The following is a 21,735-nucleotide window of genomic DNA, read 5'->3' as shown; positions in this document are numbered from 1 at the left end:
ATGGAGAGGAGTTAGGAGGATCAAGTGGAAGACACAGCAGAGATACGAAACAGTGGCTTCTAAGGAGCTGATCCGAATTCTAAAATGAAAGTGCTTGGGGAAAGTAGCGTTCGAAAAAATGTGCAGGTGGGACCCAAGTGACAAAACACGTGACCACTCAGAAAGACAAAAGTGTGCTACATAAAACTTCATAGGTTATGCAACAGGAGGAACCAAATGACAAGAACATTTCAAAATGCTATCTATCCTCCTATTTTTTCTTAACATCAACCAGTCCTTTGCAAGAATGTCTACTTTTCTAATACTCCAAATGTCCCAGAAAACTACTTTCATCAATAACGATCGTCTAAACTTGATTGGACTGTGCTTCTGAAAAGGGTTTCACTAAAGTAGGAAAATGATACTTGTTATAAACGTTTGAAATCTCAGTTAGTTTTAGGGTTTGCCAGAGCTCTCTGGAATATAAACTTATAGGGATAATAAAAGCCAGACAGATGGGGAACTAATTCTACCAATTAAAAAAACAACAACCATAGAAGCACATAATAAAATTTAAGTGAATAAGTGGACTTAGACCTTGAACACCAAATCTTTTAACATACAAAATATAGAAAGTTCATCTCACATGATTATAAACTTCCATGCATAAATTAAACTTTTATTCCACTCATTTAACTTGCTCAAGGCCTTTTTCAGCAGTAGACAGCCAATCCATTGTGAGCTAATGAACATTCATTGCAAAGTGAGGCCCACTGATAAAGCACAATGTACACCCTGCTTTTTAGCCCCTCCCATGTCCCCCCTGGACCCCCGAAAAGCCTAGGCACCGGGGGAAAACGCCCCCCGTTCCGGCCCTGAAAAGTAACAATACTATACTTCCACTATCTAGAAATCAGACAACATTGAGCCCACTAACAGGATTTTTGATATAATCGATGCATTTTCATATTTCTACTGACCTTCAACTTGAAATGTTTTAATTAAAGTGTCTTTTCACCTTGGTGGAGTTAAATGGCCCAATAGATTGTGTATAAAGGCCGTGTTCGTTTAATTTACTGTTAGCTTTCTGCTTCCCACAAACTCTGTTCCTTGGAACCAAATCAATGCTACAGCAAAAAGTACTTACAGCTCAATTAGGAGTCGTGTTTTTGCACTTGCTACTTTAAAGACATAAATTCAATATATTTTCGTACATTCTGTGCACAGGATGTCTTTTTTTTCTTATTCTTGGCTGATTCATTGTATCCACATTCAATGTTCAGATTAATTGCTTGCCACATACCAACCCAGTTGTACAATCGAAAACTAATTTATTGCATAGAATTAGTTTAAGCAAAACTGTCTTAAAGGCCAGGCCTTGGTAACGTACAGCAAATATGTTAGTGAAGAATGTGAAAAGTTAAGTTTCAAAAGAACATCTGTGGCTCTACATTAGTATAAATTTAGTTGGAAACTTTTGATGATAGGCTTCAAAATTGAGGAGTAGTATTTCTTTTTCTGTTGTTGTTGTTGCTGTCATACATTTCAGTGATGACTAAAACTACAGTATATAATGGGCGTGACCGGACGTTTCGTCGACGGACACTTGGTCGATGGACACTTGGTCGATGGACACTTGGTCGATGGACACTTCGTCCCCGGACGTTTCGTCGAATGGACGTTTGGTCGACGGACACTTCGTCAAACGGACGTTTCGTCGACCAATAGTCCGTCGACGAAACGTCCGGGTACCCCTGCGACTGACTCGCGACCAGTCTAGGGTGTAGTCTGCCTTTCGCCCGAAATCAACTGGGATGGGCTCCAGCAACCCTTACGAGGATGCATGGAACAGAAGATCAATGAATGTGTGAAAACCAGAACACTAACACTCAATTAAACTACACAATGTATTGGTCCAGTTCCCATCAGCTGATTTTGGGCGAAAGGCAGACTACACCCTAGACTGGTCGCGAGTCAGTCGCAAGACACATAGAGAGACGAACGACCATTCGGACTCATAATCGCACCACCACCAAAGGGAATCGAGCCCGCAACTGCGCGCACCGATGTCAGGCGAATGAAACATTACACCATCAGACGGAGAGCCTTCTTTTAATATGGATAAAAGATAAACAGTTAGCGGGAGATAGCGTGAGCGAGTCGATAATATGCAAAAAAGCCTGCGCAATTTACATGAATTTAAAAGCAAAGTGAGCATCTGAAAAAGAGGAGCCTTCAACACCACCAGAATCCTTCATTTAAATTAAATTTATGTTTATGTTATGTTACGAGCGTGTTGTCGTCTCTCTCTCTCTCTCTTTCTCCTCCATGCACTTCGCGTTGTACTGAATAATGTCAAAATTTAGTATTGAACATCATAATCACTAGATAGTTATATGTTACTTTGTGAGTATAGATGGTGAATTAGAACCAATAAAAATGTTTTCTCATTGTAATATCCTGTTTTTTGGTGTTTTTTCAGAGGGTGGGAACGAATTAATTTGTATTTAATTTATTTCTATGGGAAACATTGATTTGAGATACGAGTAAATTGACATACAAGCTCGGTCCCGGAACGCATTAAGATCGTATCTCAAGGTATTACTGTACTTCATTTTTTTGTTATAAAATCTCATCAGTCAATGGTCAGAATATAATTTCATAACAGATTGAAAGGTGTTTAGAAATTTAATGTAAATGTTTCTTTAAACTTTTGGTAAATCTTTAAAGAATGCAGACAATTTCACTTCACTTTGCGCAAAATCCTATGGAATTTCTTCTGTTTTAAATTATAATATTGAGTAATGCAATGTTCTGTACTGTTCCTTTGTCTCGCCTTTGTCTGATTTTTCTCCCATGCTGTTGAAGGTCAAGGATACAAAGCTGATCTGATTGCATTTTGTCTGCCGGAGACCCTTCAAATTGTGATTATTCATGAATTCATTGTAGTGAGGCGTTGGCCTCCGGGTTCTATGTGCATGGTGAGGCTCCCTGAAGAGCTGAGTTCAAAGCATCAGCTGTTCCTGGATAGAGGATGACCATGAGATTTCTGAACGGTTTCCAAAGAAACCACCAACTAGAAGTGTGGCAGTATGTGTCATGTTTTTGCAGCTAAAGGCATAATCATTGAGAAGATATTTAAATTACTAAGGGTTTTTTGACCTTGTGGTTTTTACATTGATACACGCTGAGGGAAGTTGTTCATGTATGTTAAGATTGAGACAAAGTATCCATCCATAATGTTTGAGTTGTTGTCTGGCAATTCTCAAAACAGACGACTGACAAAAAGCAGGGAAATTAAAAAAGTCGAATAAATTGCACAAATGATGAAATATAAAAGCAGATGAAAAGTTAATGGTTGCTATTCATTATCTGGTGTACAGAGAGCCACAATCCAATAAGTAGACACCAGTGCTACAATATACATATTGTATAAAAAGCAATAATAGGAAGGTTACTTGTCGTGGAAGTGGTGTAAATATTTATCCGGTAGTTAGTGGAAAAAATATATATTCTTTTTACGCATCCTTCATTTGGTGCTCTATCGTATGCTAGGATAAATACATAATTTCTAAATGGAATACACAAATTTTCTTTCCTCCATCGTGGACAATCTGTCAAAAAACTTTGTCTTCCTCACAGACTAGGAGAATAATTCAGTGAAACATTTCTGTAAATATTATTTCCAACAAATGAGTGTATTTCTTAACTCATGGTCTGCCATTGATAGTGACAGACATTCAAAATATTAAAAGTGGGAGTGGACACTATTCTGGTGGAAAATTTTGGTTCTTTTGGTTCCTTTATCAAACACTGACATCTTTTTAAAGCGATATATCGATTCTGGACAGGAGTATAATTAGTGGGATACAAAGTGTCATGATATACGACCAATCAATATACTACTGTCACACCACTACTGTATGCACATATTTAATTAGAATCTATATGGGAAATAATAATCTACTTGCATGGTAGCCCCCTCAGCAATAAATTCAGCAGGGCTGACATTTACCAGCTTCAAGTTAAGTATAATTTCATCGGCAGGCTCGGCAGGTTGAGTTGTCCACACTGGTGGTAATAAACCTGAACCTCTTATTAGTTATTTGTGTCTAAAAATATTTTATTAAACAAACATTGAATAACAGTCTTAACCCTCCAAATTACGTGCTTTTTTATAATTAACAATTGAATAGATCAACATTCTATTTGCTACTATATGCTACTTACTGTACATGATGTCAGATTTACATGGCTAAACTCTGTGTTGGTTATAAATTATTTTTCATTCAACGATGTGCCACGGCGTGGGACCGAGTATCGCACAGCCATGTCCTCTGGTGCCTCCAGATGTTACACCAGAGAGTCACAGCTGCCCGACACATGTGCTCCCCTCTGCCTGCGCTGTGATTTGTTCATTTCCAATCCCGGGATCTTTTTCCTCAATGGATTAAAAACAAAACGTCATCCCGCAGCGCACGTGCTGCTCCAAAACCAATCCCTCTGAGTTTTTAGTCACACTTGTGCCTGAGGCTAATCATTCTTTCTTTCTGTTTCATTATGGGATGACAAAATAAATGTAACCAAAATGCAATCCTTACATAACATGTAGGTTAGTTTAATCTTGAAAATTGTTTTTGGAAGAAGCTTACTTATCAAAGAGGGGTGTGTAGTATAGTTTTTTTATTGAGCTCTCTTTCCAAAATCATATGATGACACATTGTCTCCCACACGCACACTATTCTCGATGGGATTATTATCTTGAATGTTATTTGATGAAAACTGGACCTGCCGCAGCAGTAATCCATGGGCTCGTGTCACCTGACCTCAACATCCCCTCTACGCTATGTGACAGGCGTCATGTGTGATTTATGAGTTGTTTATGAGAAAGCACTGTGGTCATCCCGATAAAGGTTGCAGCTCAAAATTACATCGTGGTACTTCAATTGACATGGGAGGATCAGCGTGACCGGACGTTTGGTCGCCGGACTTTTTGTCGCCGGACGTTTGGTCGCGGACGTTTGGTCGCGGACGTTTGGTCGCGGACGTTTGGTCGCCGACGTTTGGTCGCCCGGGCCCAAACAACCGGCGACCAAACGTCCGGCGACCAAAAGTTTGTATGTACATGAGTTGTCCTCTTAGGAAGGGACGTCAGTCAGGGTCTTAACAAGTTCTCCAACAAAACACAATAAAAGTGTGGGAAATTTGGAGCTTTTCTTTAGCCTAATAATTAATAGGGCATTAAGTATGACTACATAATAATTAGGAGTTTGTATTTGGGGAATTTGAGCAACAATTTTAAATGGTAATTATCAATAAACTTCCGGGCGACCAAACGTCCGGCAACCAAAAGTCAGGCGACTAAAAGTCCGGCGACCAAACGTCCGAGTACCGAGGATCAGGCATAGATACGGCACCAAAGTTTTACATTGCCTATAATGTTAGGGAAATAAAAGTACTTGTCACACAAGATTGAAGTATTTGATTTCCAATGAGGTATTCATTCATTCATTTTCTGAACTGCTTATACTAACAAGGGTCACGGGGGGTGCTGGAGCCTATCCCAGCTGACACCCTGAATTGTTGGCCAGCCGATTGCACGGCACAGGTAGACGGACAACCATTCACGCTCACACTCATACCTACCACTCATCCACCGGTCTTCCCGTATTCAAAATGCATTTTATGAAAGTAAATAAGGATTTTTAACCCTTTCATGCAAGAATTATGAATTAATGTTTCCACCCGTATAGGGCACTCATTGTTCTCATTGTCTGCCAATTTGCACGGTGCTAGACGTCCAATCTTTTTTCACTGGGAGAGGGCAAATGAATGAACTAGCATCACCAATGACACTGAAGCCTGGGCATTCACGAGTTTTCCTGTTTTAAATGGATTTGACGTCTGTCATTATCAATGACATGCAAAGTGCAATAAAAAATGTACTGAGGTGTCACTTGGATCAAGGCAAATAACAAAAAAATACAATGATGAGGAACAAATCCAACACAAAATAATGTAATAACAATTGCTAATATTTAAGTTAATAACCAAGTTTTGAATAACTGTCCACTGTAGTGACCATTCTCCCAGGAAGGGTTAAAGTGATACAAGTTCAGTGTTTAAAGCCTCTTCTGATTTTTTTGTTTTTCCTCATTGGAAGGGAAAATTAATGCCTAACGTGACATTTTATAAGCTAATTTCTTCTGCTACTAACGTTTAAGGTAGCAGCAAAACCCTGGGTTTTTCGACAAAAAAACAATTTTCAGTGACAACAACATTGAATTTTTTAAATTTAAATATCTCATGCCATATTACCGGTATCACCCAAAATTTGGCCAAAAACCCCATTTATATTTTCAATGGCCCCATTTATTTCCAATGGAAAGAAATGCCTTTATATCAACAGGAATTGACCTTAAAAAGCCCTAAAATCAACAGGTAACTATCTGAAATTAAGGGAAAAAGGGACTAATGAACTGAAGAATTTTAAAATGATGACAATGGCGTGCCTCTGGTGGCCTGACACAGTTACAGGATATTTTCTGCCTAATGGCATGTAAAAGTCCAGACAGCTGCTGCGTTTTAATTTCTGATGATCCTCTAATCCTTCAAATTGTAACCTGCCAACGGGAACATGATGTAGTAATATTTTGGGTTATGAGGCTGCCCTCCATTCGCTCATCACTTTATGAAAATAATAAGAGAGTTAGAACTGGTGCTACTGCTCTAAATTGAGCAGGAATTAGAGCAAAAACTCAGGCAAAACATTTAATCAGTGTGCACTATATCTAGGTCAGACTATCTGAATTTCCAGCAAACAGTAAACAGTCATTAATGGAATATTGGAAGCCTCAAATTTCTCTGTGTAACAACAACCCCATACAGTCTGAGTGTCCAAACTTTTTTTCTCTGAAATCGAAAGTTGTAGATTCAAATGCACTCAACCAACTCACAAGTTAAAAGTCATGAAATTTTTCTTGGATTTATAGGGACAGTAAAGAATCCACACAATCCCATCCTTCCTCCTGGCATATAATTCCAAATCAAAAATTTTGTGATTTCTCCAATGTTAATGACCATTTTGTTATTACTAATGACAAAAAAAATCATGAACAGCACCTCCCCCCCCTTGCATGAGTCTGTGGAGTCCCTCCGAAGCTCTTTTAGCAATAGACTGCGGCACCCTCATTGCAGGAAGGAGCGCTTCCGCAGATCCTTCCTCCTATCAGCTGTCAGGCTCTTCAACAAAAAAAATGGCTGAGTGTAAAGACCTACCGTGTGCATGCATGTACACCTATGTGTATGTATGTATATATGTGCTTATATATGTGTGTATGTATGTATATATGTGCTTATATATGTATGTGTATGTATGTATATATGTGCTTATATATGTATGTGTATGTATATATGTGCTTATATATGTATGTGTATGTATATATGTGCTTATATATGTATGTGTATGTATATATGTGCTTATATATATGTATGTCTATGTATATATGTGCTTATATATATGTATGTGTATGTATATATGTGCTTATATATGTATGTGTATGTATATATGTGCTTATATACGTATGTGTATGTATATATGTGCTTATATACGTATGTGTATGTATGTATATATATATATATGTTTGTGTGTGTATATATATATATATATATATATATATATTTCAGAAACACACTTATTTATTTATATATTTATTAATGTATTTATTAACTTACTTATTATCTATCCATTTATGTCTAAAATGCCTTTCCTATTTCTGCATCCTCAGCCTCGTGCTACTGTGACAACGAAATTTCCCGAAAACGGGATGAATAAAAGTTATCCAATCCAAAATCTTTACTGCTTTTCCCACCAACATCATGTTTTGGCCGCCTTGCATGTCAGAAGAGGCACCATAAAACACCAGTGTCTCGAGGTACCAAAGGTTCAGACAGGCTGTAAAAGTCAGGGACCAGCTGATGATTATGTGCTCAGCACCACACCAAACTCATCTAGGTTGCTTTATGACCCAACAGCATCACTCACAAACAGTAATTGTACATAGAAAGTTCTCTGAAATTGTGAGTTGCAACCATTACATGGGTCGTAACAAAAAAGCCAGGACTTTTGTGGATCTACATTTTGATACTCATCTAAATGAGGATTGTTCACACAGCTGATTTCTAACACAAACATGTCACATACTGTAATGAAATTTGACATATCTAGTTAAGATCACTTTCTCATAATTTAAAATATATATCCATAGAAAGCACCACCATTCAGGTATAATTGATTGTTATTCAGATTTTACTTTTATTTACGAGGCAGCTCGATGACAATGTGCATTTTAAATGTCTCATCTCATTAAGAAGAGAAGGCCAATTGACATATGACAGACGATGTTCTGCATCTGTTTAGATTTCATATGCGACATGTATGTGTCAATTTGATGGATCACTGAAGAAATGTACCTTACCTGTAATTAGGACCCAAATGACTTTGCAGTGACTAATTATTAATGGATCCAATATGCGACAGCATTTAATAAATATGCAAGTTGGACTGTACAGTAGTGTATGTTTGAACAATTCACAGGAAATGGAGAGGATTAGCTGAAAGGGATTGAAGAATCTGTTTGTATATGTGACATGTTAAAATGTTCAGAATAGGGAAAAAACACTTTGAGTGTTTGATTTACACCCCGTTAACAATCGCATGTTGGGGATGTTGCAATTTTTTCCCTATCTTAACATTTTAACATGTCACATATACATGCACAGCGATATATCTGTGCCACTGAGATAACAAATAAGATAAATATGAATGTGTATGTGTTCAAACATACATTTGTATTACAAGTTTGCTCATTAATTCATTCATTATTCCGAACTGCTTAACCTCACATGGCGAAGCCTTTCCCAGCTGACGATGGGCACGAGGTGGGGGGAAATCCTGAATTGGTGGCCAACCAATTGCAGGGCACAAGGAGGCAAACAACCATTCACATTCAGACTCTTACCTAGGGGCAATTTAGACTGTCCAATCAGCCTACCATGCATGTCTTTGGAATGTGGGAGGAAACTGGAGTACCCGGAGAAAACCCACGCAGGCCCAGGGAGAACATGCAAACCCGGACAACTCTTCACACAAAGCTTGTTTTCATGCTTACCAAATATACAAACCAATTTAAAATTCACCCACTTTCAATACCACTAATACTGGTCAGGGTTTTTGGGGGTGCCGGAGAGCATTCCATGTTATTTAATGAAAAACCCTGAAAGGTTTTGTCACAGGGAACTGCACTGAAGTCGGGGGAATATACCACTACACTATCAGTGATTCAATTATTCACACATTGGTGAAAATATCATGATTTTGAAGTAACACTTTTTTCTTCTTTTCCATCTCCATTGACTGGAGGCTGATTTAAGAAAAAAAAGACAGTCTTAGAATTATTATTCCTTTTTTAGTGTTGCAAGTCTCTCTTGTGTCGTTTGATGAATGCCCAATAAAGGCTCCTGCCACCAAGAAAACAATATTCCATCTCAAAAGATTGGCAAAGATTTCATCATGGCAAGTCATTGCCAACTTGCCTCAAATTTTTAATTATAGGACTATTTGTTATTACAGAGTCTGATCACAAAACAACCGCTTGGAGACCTCGTTCGGGACTATTGAACACGCTTCACAGTGGTTAATAAGTGTCAATAGCTTGAACAACAAATGAGAAAAGATGTGTGTCTTCAATAACTTCCAAATGTAAATAATTGCTGGAGGTGTATTAAATTGCTGATTTATACGAGGACATATTGGATTCCAGTAATAAACGCACAAGCACAAAAATGTAATTTGTGAGTTTGATAAAGCCTTAGACAAGAATAAAGGCCCTTGTGTGACGCTGATACACTCCTCTGGCACAAACAAAATGGTTGGGGCCCCAAAAAACTTTTGGTGGAAACGGGGTTGCATAAATTAAAGTTCAAAGGCCAGAAATGACAAGATGTAACTGCTCCACAAATTACTCTAATAGCATAATGGTATACTTAATTCCCTATTACACTCTAAGAGTTTGCTTCTGAAAACATTACACATTTCTCCCCTTCAGTGGCACTAACGGTGTAAATGCTCACATAAATTTATTTAGGAAGTCAAAAGTATAGGACAAGGATGCAATCATGCTGTACATTTTAATTATGCGGTGTATATTACATTATATTAATGTAGAAAATAAGCATCCGTCCAGTCAATAGGATGCATACACAATCTTAACGTCAACTCGACTTCATGTGGGCCGGACCATTTTAGATATAATATTTAGATTTGTTTTTTAATAAATTGATTAATAGAACTGGATTATAAGCCCTGAATATTCGGTTTTTTATAGATCTAAAACAATGTTTATTTTAGCTTTTTAAAAATATATTTTTAGATTTTACCAAATGATTTTTGAACTAAAAACACGGAAAAATTGATTAAAAAATTACAATTATTTATTTAAAAGGGGAAAATCAGGAAATTTAATCTATAAACTTCATTTTAATTTGACCCTAAAACAGAAAGTCGGCACTCATGATTTACTTTCCCGGGCCACAAAAAATGATGCCGCGGGCCAGATTTGGCCCCCGGGCCGCCACTTTGACACACGTGGTCTAGACAGACACGGCAGCTCAGACCATTGGTGACACATTAATATTTTTTATGAGTAGGGGATTAATCTCTAAAAAGGTTATCTATGTTAAGTGTTGAAATCTGCTTTATTTTTTCAACAGTAGCGAGAGCCATCAGTCTCAGAGTACAAACACGTGTATAATGTGTTTTCTACTTCCAGGAATCTTGTTTCCAAACAGTGCATGTTTATGGGTTAATATAATATGTGTGTCAAATATAATACAAGTTCCTTGAGGCAAAAGAGCAATGATTTTTGTCGTTTATTTCATCAAAATGGATTGGGCAACTAGCAACATCAATGGCTAAAAAAATACAATTCTTGCTCAAAAGGGTTCATATGATCAGACGTAAATGAAATATTTAGAGTTCCATTCACAATTTAGACAATGAAAATAGGTCAAAATAATAGGCTAAAAGAAATATAGACTAGGATGTAGTGCTTTTTTTGCGTTGGAATAAAAGTAAAATAAATGAACATTGGTGGCCAAAATGTCCAACTGCACATATCTCCAGGATTTCCATGTGCCAGCTTCAGGGTGCACTCACAGTTAAACTTCACATTTAGCAGGGACATGTTATTAGAGATTAATAGTACTACTCCTTGTAAGAAGATAATGGACTTCAAGAGCACTACCTTTATTTAAGGTTGGTATCCTTTCATTATTTATTTAAATGCTGCCCTTCAGAGTACTGTGGTAACCACTTTGCAGTGTCCATGTAGGTCAGGTATGGGCAAACCGGTCCTGGAGGGCCGCTGTGGGTGCAGGTTTTTGTTCCAACCGATATAGCACAGACAGTTGAACCAATGAGATTTCTGCAGAAAACAAGAAGCACCTGACTGCAATCCACAGATTGCACTTGTAGGACACCAGATTGGTGAAAAGGTGACCTCTTTATAGGTTGGAATGAAAACCTGCACCCACTGTGGCCCTTTGTGGAATAGTTTGCCCACCCCTGATGTAGGTTAATGCTACTGAATTTGAAGAATACATCTACACACACATCCAATTACATCATCAATTTGAAACAATGTCCTCTTTTTAAATGAATCCTTCTGAATAAAAGTTTTCATTTGACTTGTTTCTTATAGTGTTGAATTATATTGAACCGTAAGTTCTTCAAATATACATATACGTATACTTGGTTAGATCACTTCTCTATTTTCAACCTTGCTTATCCTCTTGTTCCTGCCAAATAATACCAGTAGTCTTTCTTCCCAAAGGCAGCATGTCTTAAGATCCAAGAGTCCAGTTATAATTAAAAGAGTAAGAATTACAACTACCCTGCGATTGGCTGGCCACCGATTCAGGGTGTCCCCCACCTTTGGGCCGAAGACAGCTGGGAGAGCATCCAGCAGTATTATTGTTAGAAAAGATGACAAGGCATGTTTTTGAAAGGAACAGTACATTGCTGTCGTTCCTTATAGATTTGTTGTAAAATATTTACTATTTTCCATTCATTTGTTTTGCTTGGTACTGTAAATATTTTGCCACAGTATCCTTGTAGATATTTTATTGTTTTTTTAAAGAACATTGTAGGAATTCTATAGTAGAAATCTTTTTTTTATTCAGTGGGCACAGTGCATCACATGTGCTGAAAGCTGCAATGCGCAGAATAAGGTGTTCTATGCCACCCTCAGACATTGCTCACATGTAGAGGAGGGGCTAAAGCATGAGACTTGCATGGAAAATCCCTGCTTTTTCTCGAAGACAGCAGCACAGTCAAAGATTCAACGAAAAACTGGTGCACATTTTAAAAAGATAAGAAGCACTCTGGGGTTTCTGACACGGATTTCGAGTAACATGGTAAATACTTGTCTTGACCTGATTGTTACTCTCATTAACCTCATCTTATTCGCATTGCATGTATACAGAAAGAGACCCCAGAAAAAAAAACAGCATCAAAATTTGGATAAGGTCATGTCTCGATTTATTTTTGGAATAAAAAGAAACTGAGGCTAAAACTGCATTTATGTGATGTTCTGAAATAAATAAAATACAATAATTATTGCTACAGTCACGTGATAAATAATTCATTCATTTTCTGAACTGCTAATCCTTACATGGGTCATTGAGGGTGATGGAGCCTATCCCATCTGACTTCAGGTACGAGGTGGGGGATACCCTGAATTGGTGGCCAGCCAATCACGGGGCAGGAGGAGACGAACAACCATTCACGCCGCCTTGCTTTTTATTTAAGACAAATAATAAATTATTTTTTTTAGATTTTTTTTTCATCACATTGTACTATCTTTATAGCTCATGTTTACTAAAACAAACAAACTAATTAAGAGCAATATAGCAGGGGAGTAAATTGCTCCTTTTGTCACCACTGTATATGCTGCTTACATAATGGAACAAATATACATATTTTGTACAGCAAATAACTCATTCACAGAACAATTAAGTTTAAATTGATAATTTTACACCTTTGGAACTCTCACAGTTGTGCCACAACGCACTTGTTGGTACTCACTGCTCGAATGAATTAAATAGGAATGTTAACAGTTACAAGTTGAGCCTACAGCGTTTTATAATACATGTATAGTATCACTAAATAGCTTGTAGTCAAGTCAATGTGTGCTATAGCTGCATAAATGCAAATGTAGGATGAAAAAAGGAGTAAATGTTGGTAACATTATTGTTTATGACAGTAAAACGGTAATTAGTTTGACAATACTATACATTACAAGTGTCGAGATGTATTGGTACCCCTCTATTAATGAGAGAAAACCCTGAAAATGGTCACCGTAGTAACTTGAAAATTCTATTATTATTGCTCTAATAAATAACGTGCGAGTTGCTGATGGTGTATTGGTACATTTGCCTTACTTCACCACAGGCAGGGTGGTATCAATCCCTACTAAGTGGGGGTCTTCAGGTTTCCCTTACATGCATGGTAGGCTGGTTCATTACTATAAATTTTGCCTAGGTTTGAGTGTGAGCGTGAATGGTTGACCGTCTCCTTCTGCCCAGCTGGCCACCCAATTCAGAAAGGCCTGGTGTCCATAGTTGGCTGGAATAGGCCAGGACCCCCGATACCTTTGTGAGGATAAGTGGTGCGATTTCTCATTTAAAAAATGCTAGCCTGAATGGATTTAAACCATTACGACAGAAATTCTTTTCAGGATGTTTTTTATCACAGAACTTTTTTGTAGTCCTATCAAAAATTTGTTAACCCCCCTTTACTTTATGTTTACCAAAGTTATGGGTGTACCTTTGTCTCTATTTCCATCTTTTTGTGGTTCTGTTGCCAACTAGTTGCCATTTAAGATTATTCTCCGTTTTTTTCATCAATCGGAATCCTTGATAAAATGAGCAACGACATAATTATGTTTGTCCTGTTGGCTTTCCTCTACTGTACACAATCATTTCAGCACAAATGACCTCCCTGACCTCACTCAATATAGCCAGTCTACAAGGTAGACAAGATTTAATTTGCTAAAAAGCTGGACTATGCTTTCCGTGGTCTCATTTGCCTCTCAGAGCTGCATGCCAGACAATATTGAAGGCATTGGAGAACTCAATAAATAATTTGCTCAAAGGGCATCATCAGATGTGATGTGTACTCTCGCCACTTTTTTAGGATGAAGTGGTTTCAACCCTTGCACGAAGCAAGACCACAGGAGCACTTGTTTTTAAGTTTGCTCTGAACTTGTCCGCGGGGAACACCAAAGTCAGCCAGGCAAATACAGAACCACATGGAATTACAATGTTTGGATGTTTCTTCTGTTTTGACTTCTGTATTTAAACTGTCAACAAGGTCAGTTTGTAATACTGCACAAGTTCTCCAGAATATGTTTTTCCCAGAATGTACACGGAATGCAAATGTCTTTCAAAGAGCCTCTGGCAGACGGGCACGATGAAAAATATGAATGTTAAAAGCAGAGAAGGTGTCTGACCTCTGAGGGAGGCAAAGTCAACATCCATGACTCAGTTCCTGTTAGACCCACACAGGGGATCGTGAAAGGGCAATACTGAAGAAAAATTAAATAAACCTTGATCACAAATAATAAAGAAAAACAGAATACTTTCTGTCATTTGAGGTGTATACACATCTGCAGCACTGTGGTACTGGACTCCCAGGGGTTGCAGTTTATTTATATTTCTAATGTTTTTGTCTATTTATCTTCTCGCTCTCACTCTTGCCTCTATCCCTTTGTGAAGTTTGCTTTAAATAATCAAACCCATTTCCATTTTGCAGTCATTAGATAAAAAGTAATGGAAACTATTTCCGATGTTATCCGTCTTTTCAGACGTTTTAAGAACGATCTAATGTGCTTTATGATGCCCTTGTAAATAATTAAATACTTAAGCAATGGAGTCATTTTCCAAATGACACACAATCCCCTTTCAAATAAATTGGCTGTGTAACTAAATAAAACAGCATATTATGTATATAGATTTTTTTTTTAAACATCACATGATTCTTGATTGTCACATTGCGTTAACAAAAACAAATACCCTTCTGGTTTATTTACCTTTTGTTCCCCTTTTCTAAAAATGTATTCAAGGCACACAGTCAGAAAATGCAGCTATTAAAGGGTTGTTGCACTTCAACACAACCTTGAGCTTTGATGCTTTTTTCACATGTGAATGTGGCTTTCCTCGCTTGAAATTTTGAGTCAGCCTTGTGAAAAGTCCTTTCATAATTCGCAAAAAACGAATCTAACCTCTATTTGAAATAACTTTAACCTCTGTTCCTCAAGGTTGGGTTCCTCAAGTTGGCATCTTTCATGTCTTATAAATACATTTACTCAGTTATGGATGCATTAAAACTTTTTGTTCCCTAAAAATGTCAGGAAGAATTTGAAAAACACAAATCACTAAAATAAAAAGACCAAAGACATTAACACAGAAAGATGAAAAGTCCCACAATTGGACATCTGTCAACGGCAAGTGCACTAACTGGGACAATATTTAGACATTAAAGACCAAGATCAACTGTGTGGGCAATATTTGAAGTAACATTTCACAATGTGAATTTCAAACAATGCTATTTGCGCATCAGCTGTTTAAAAAAAAAATCAATATTGGTGTCACTGTCACTGGTGACAGATTCAGTATTTTTTTTATTTATTAGCAGCATTCTGCTTATTATCACAATTGCTCTCAATATCCTGAAAACTACATCTTTAAAAAGAATTGAAGAAAAATGTTCTATTTCCCCTTAAATCAGCTGTGTCTCAATTTAGGGTCTCCACCTTTCTGTATAGGGTCCTCCTACATTAGCGGGGACCCTACTGCAGTGTTTCCCAACCACTGTGCCACGGGTAATTAAAAGTCATACATTGAAATGTTCTGAGAGAAAAATCTCAATATTAAAATTAAACTTTTAAGAGATAAAAATCTAAAATAATGAACATTAAATGATAGTGATGTTTACTTACACAAGGTCGCTGTCTTGCAATGACATCACTTGAAGTGGAAGATTTTTCATCCGCTGCCAACTCTCCCACTTCAAATAGATTGGACGTCAAGCACTGTCATGGTAGCCTATGAGTTAAAAGGTTTTGTTTTACTATGTGCTTGCAAAGGACTAAATGGCTTTATCAATACAATCTCAGTACTGCACGAGTAACCCAATACCCTTTTATGAGCTTTATCACTTAACTGATAATTTGCTTCAGCTGCAGGAATCATGGGAGATTCAAGAAAAGTTAGTGAGATTAAAAAAAGAAGAAGAAACAATATGAAAAATGGTGAATACAATAACATAAATCAAAACCTGCTGACAACAGTTTGTTTTTAATGCTAAGTTAGATGGCAGAGTTCAGAATAACACAGTTCACCCGCAGGGAGATGATGAATGGTTGTGATACTTTTAAAAATGCAATAGACTGTGTTATATGATGAAGCAGTTTTTCCAAATAGATGGTCTGTAAATTACATCAACCCAAAAAATGTGACCTTTGCTTAATAAAACCGCTTCGGTTACGTGCTTAAACAATGATAATGCGTGATTAAAGTTCAGCCTGCCGGTGAAACTATGAGGCGATTGTGTGGAATCAGGACAAGGTCGGCAGACAGAAAGTGCAGTGGATTATGTGCACAGGTGGGAACCTGCACTGTGAGCACATGGAAGGGGGTGAAAAGGTGAAGTGGTACAATGATTACCAAATAAGAACAGCAGATATTTTTTCCAAGGCTACTTTACTTTTAAGCCATCTCTCTCATACAAACTACATGAATATATTGAGAAGTATTAGTATACCGTATACACCAGGGGTGTCAGACTTGGGTTGGTTCGCGGGCCGCGTTAACGTCAACTCGATTTCATGTGGGCCGGATCATTTTAGATATAATATCTAGATATTTTTTTTATAAATGGATTAAAAGAACTGGATTAAAAGCCCTGAATAATCCGTTTTTATAGATCTAAAACAATGTTAATTTTAGCTTTTTTAAAATATATTTTTAGATTTTACAAAATGATTTTTGAACTAAAAACACAGAAAAAAATGATTAAAAAATTGCAATTATTTATTTAAAAGGGGGAAAAATCAGGAAGTTTAATATACATCTATACTCTTCATTTTAATTTATCCTAAAACAGAAAGTTGGCACTCATGATTTACTTTCCCGGGCGAAACAAAATGATGCGGCGGGCCAGATTTGGTCCCCGGGCCGCCACTTTGACACGTGGTATACAGGATATTTAAGAAAAAAGCAATTTTAAAAATAATTCCTACAATGATTTCAAGCCCTGGATGGTTCTAACCTTCCTGTGTGGAATTTGCATGTTCTCCCTGGGCTTGGGTGGGTTTTTTTGGGTACTCTGGTTTACTCCCGCATCCCAAAAACATGCATGGTAGGCAGGTTGAACACTCTAAGTTGCCCCTAGATGTGAATGTGAGCGTGTAAGAGAGCATGCTTTAATCAAACATCACTCACATGTTAAAAAGCTAGTGCTTTTATTCTTAAAAGGATGTTTTTAGTAGGATAATTTGGTCCCCCATAATGGATTTTTTTCATTTTCGGAGATGTTTATTGAGCGTGAAATAAAAGGAAGGTTCCTCAAATATGCCTTTCACAGCTATATTATATTAAACTCTACTGAAAAGCATTTTCAAGTAATTTGCATTATATCAATATTAGTGCCAGTATTTGTTCACTGAGAGTTCTATGTTAATAAAAGAGGAAATGTACAGTTGAAACATGACTTTAGCCATTAAATACTTTGTCAAATGTTCGGATGAAATTCACTTATCACTTTCATTCATTCTTTTATATCAGTAGCATTATATGTACAGATTAATTGTCAGCCAATCGCAGGGTACAAGAACACCAAAAACCATTCATGCTCACATCAGGAATAGTAATAATTCATAACACTTCAATTTTTTTAAATGATCAAAAAATACACACTCGCTGATAGGTTAAAGCTCTTAAGTGCAAAAAAATAAAGTGGATTGGACATCTATCACAGTAATAACAATTGTTGAGTTAATGTGTCTGAGCAAGCAGATTGTGCAGTGGAAAATCCTGTTATACATTTGCAGGTGATCATCACTGGCCCATAAGGTTAACATATTTTAACATTTTACAAAGCAGATGGCAAGAGTCTGCACCTGAGTCAACGTTTCCCAGTTGGCCTGAAACACCCATATGCGCCAGAGTAATTATTAGCTCCAGCATGGGTCTTAAGTCTCACGGATGGGAAGAGAGAGACTGAAATAGAGAGGGAAAGACAGCCAAGGCAACGGCATCGTTCCAGATGGTGACCCACAAACCTCCGAGACGGACTTGAGGACAATTCTAGTAAACAAATTAAGAATGCAAAATAGGGGATAAACTGCATCAGTATGGCTTTAGTGCATTTGTGGTTGATTTCTTGCTTTTGTATGCGTGTGATGACTGGTGGCAATGATAATGTGTTTTGTTATTACAAGTAAAATAACTCAGCTACATGTGTAAGAGTGGGCTTTGAAGCTTTACCATACTTTAAGCAGCAGTTGTTTTATTGCATCTGAATGATGGGCACATTTAAATTGTGACTTAAGTTATTTTATGGTCACTTCTTACATATCTACATGCTTTCACAGGTTTGAGATTTTACCCCAGATTTCTTCTTCTTGTTGTGTCTAACCTTATTAGAATACAAATATACATGAAATTGCTTTGTAAATTGAAGAAGAGAAAGTAAAAAAAAAAGTGTATTGACACTTTTATGTTTACTAGCAATTTTATAAACCTGGGTAAAAAATAAATTGGCAATTATTTTGAGTTATATGGTTTTTGGCACCTAATTGTTTACCCCTCCCTCACTCAAAAACCCCCCAAACAAAAACAAAACAAACTCTATTCACTAGTTGATGGAGAAAAAAAAAAAAATATATATATATACAGGTGTTCAAAATCTTGTGCTGTCTTTCCTTTTTTTTTTTTTTTTTTTTAAGAGTATTTTAGGGGTAGAGGTCTGCGTGGGTGGTAGGATGGCAAAGTGGAGCATATGCACCACTCAGGAATTTCTTTGACTGCAACGGCGAGATGGAGGAGTTGCTGTTTCACTTAGACTTGAATTGAAATAGAAAGAGTTTGCGTGACTGCTGGCTGATAGTCACGAAGAAGCAGGCAAATGCGTCAGTATGGAGTTTAAATAATTGAATTTTATCAAATCCATATCAGTACATTAATCCCTAAATGATTAATGTTAAAACGAATGACATCCCACTTGATGGTGATTCATTCCCACCTCTTAATTTAACTCATGTATTTTTTTTGAATAGCTAAAATAGGCTACAGCCAATTCTTCAAGCACGATTCCCGCCTAAGCAGCCAAATTCAAAGTCTTACCATATTTCTGACAGCCAATCCTTTAAGCACGACTCCCGCCTAAGCACCCAAATTCAAAGGGTCACCATATTTCTGATCTATTTGACCTTTGTCCCTTTCTTTTTTCATCACATCACCTAGCCTGCAAATTTGAAACAAATAGGCTAACTGTTATCAATCCATTGAGTTTCAACACCGATTAAAAGCAGTCTTTTGCACTCTCTCTGTTCACCTGATCTATCACGTTAAATAAAATAGGACTGTTCCGAGCTCTACATCAGGGGTGGTAAACACAGTTTGGTTCGCGGGCCACATTAACGCCCACTAGATGTCATATAGGCTGGACTATTTTTTTGGTTCCAGTCTATTTTGACTGTTAGGGGCGAAAGAACCAATCCCCAACAATGGCACTGAAAGAAGAGCTGTACAGCCAGTTTAAGTGAATTGGACATCTACCATTGTCAATAGCAGGCATTGAGTTAATTTTGCGCCATCTTAGGGTACTTTTTGGGCTTAATTCCCGCTGGTTGCAGTATGATTGTGAATGCGTATGGTCGTTTGTGTCTCTGCGTGCACTACAACTGACTGGCAACCAGTCAAGGGTTTAGTCTGCCTTTCACTCAAAGTCAGCTGGGTTATGCTTCAGCAATCCCCGCAACCCTTTCGAGGATGCGTGGTATGGAAGATTGGATTGGATTGGATAACTTTATTCATCCCGTATTTGGGAAATTTCATTGTGACAGTAGCAAGAAAAGGCATAGTTCTAAGTTAGACAGTACAGTCGCAAAGGCCACAGAACAACAAAGCAAAAGCACAAAGTACAAAGCAAATCAAAGTAAATGGGATCATTAAGAATCACCAAATCAGCTCATTATGACAAAAAAGCAGTAGAATGAATGAATAAAAGTTCCATTACTGACATAGCAATTTAGACTAATTCCTTTATAATTATACTTATTTATAATTGTAATCAACTGTTTTAACATTTCCCTATTTCTCCAAATAAATTATAATTATTGTAGTATTGTGAATGACTATTCACTACCAACCTCCGACTTCAAATTGATTGGACATCTGGTAGAGATAAAGTCCTTTGAATTCAAAGCAGAAGGGAAGACAAAAGCTACATGACTAGACAGTATTCCCATCGGTGGCAGTGAAAAAGTTAGTCTATTATTTTATGCGCCTACGTTTGTAATTTATTATACATTGTGATTATACTTTGGATGAAACTTGATGTGGAAAGATGTAGAGAGTCAAGACACTACAGACAGACTAAAAATACCAGCTGTTCTTGTCTGAGTTACATAACTGCTACCAAGATCAGATCCATTTTCATGTTGTTTTAATCCACAGTTTATCTTTGCTGAGTCTTATGCATCGCAAAGTGTAGATGGGTATGTGTTTGGGTGTATGAAAGTGTCACTCCGTGCACTTGTAAAACTCTCTCACCTCTCCCAAATGATTTCAGAGCCATCTGGGTCTCTGCCAAAGAAGGAAAGCACAATTTGACAGCCTAATTTTTCTTTTGACTCTTTTTTTAACGTGTGTGTCTGCGGATACTTTTCGTAGGGCAAATGTTAACAACTCATCTTGATTCATTGATTCTTATCGGCTCCCATGGAGTGCACTGGTCTCCAAACAATCCTTTGGAGCCCTGCCAAAACCTGCTTACAGTCTGAAGAGCTACAAGTTAGCTGCACTTGCAGCATCATTATTGCTTCGTGATGTGATTACTAACTGTTTGCTGTGTCGACAGCACTCAGCAGATGACTTTGCTGTAATCACGTTGCTGTAACGGAACTGTCTTTAGTGAAAATTGTCTTATCGGATGTACTCTTAACGCAAAAGTGCATTGCTTTAGAAGCGTTCTAATGGGGCAAACACATTAACTTCAGCTAACAGCTGACTTAGACTCTACAGGAGCTTCTGTTTAAGAGTTTGTCAAAAGTAGCCCAAATTTCACCAATAGCCCAATGCATTTTTTTACTGACCTTTGAAAATAGCCAATTGGGTGGGAACCCGCTCAATCTGGCAACACTGTTTGTCGCACTAATCATGCTTTGGTGGTCCTGCCACTTAAACTGTGGGGATGCACTTTGGAAATTTCATTTACTTTTTGTCTCCATGTGTACTCAGATTTCCCTTCACAAAAAAGTAACAACAAAACACCACTTTTGCTTTTTTTCTTCAGATCATTTTTATCTAATCATTAACTGAATTCATCGCTTTGTGTAAGTATTTTGTTTGCAGTAGTAGTATCAAGGATGTGGTTACCGAAATAAATGGATTTAGATTTTTTTTCTCTTTAAC

General features: G+C 37.3%; 1 long non-coding RNA gene across 1 annotated transcript in view; it reads right to left on the bottom strand.

Moving 5' to 3' along the window:
- Positions 1 to 21,735, bottom strand: part of LOC144088916 (uncharacterized) — a 43,543-nt gene that overhangs the window by 9,851 nt on the left and 11,957 nt on the right. The window contains exon 2 of the long non-coding RNA XR_013304957.1: positions 16,038 to 16,143. This is a non-coding gene — a long non-coding RNA (uncharacterized LOC144088916). The remainder of the gene's footprint in view (positions 1 to 16,037; positions 16,144 to 21,735) is intronic.

The sequence above is a fragment of the Stigmatopora argus genome, chromosome 14 (assembly GCF_051989625.1).
Source record: "Stigmatopora argus isolate UIUO_Sarg chromosome 14, RoL_Sarg_1.0, whole genome shotgun sequence".
NCBI classification, from domain to species: Eukaryota; Metazoa; Chordata; class Actinopteri; order Syngnathiformes; family Syngnathidae; genus Stigmatopora; species Stigmatopora argus.
The sequence above is the reverse complement of the archived record's forward strand: the minus strand, read 5'-3'. Positions and strand labels throughout refer to the sequence as shown.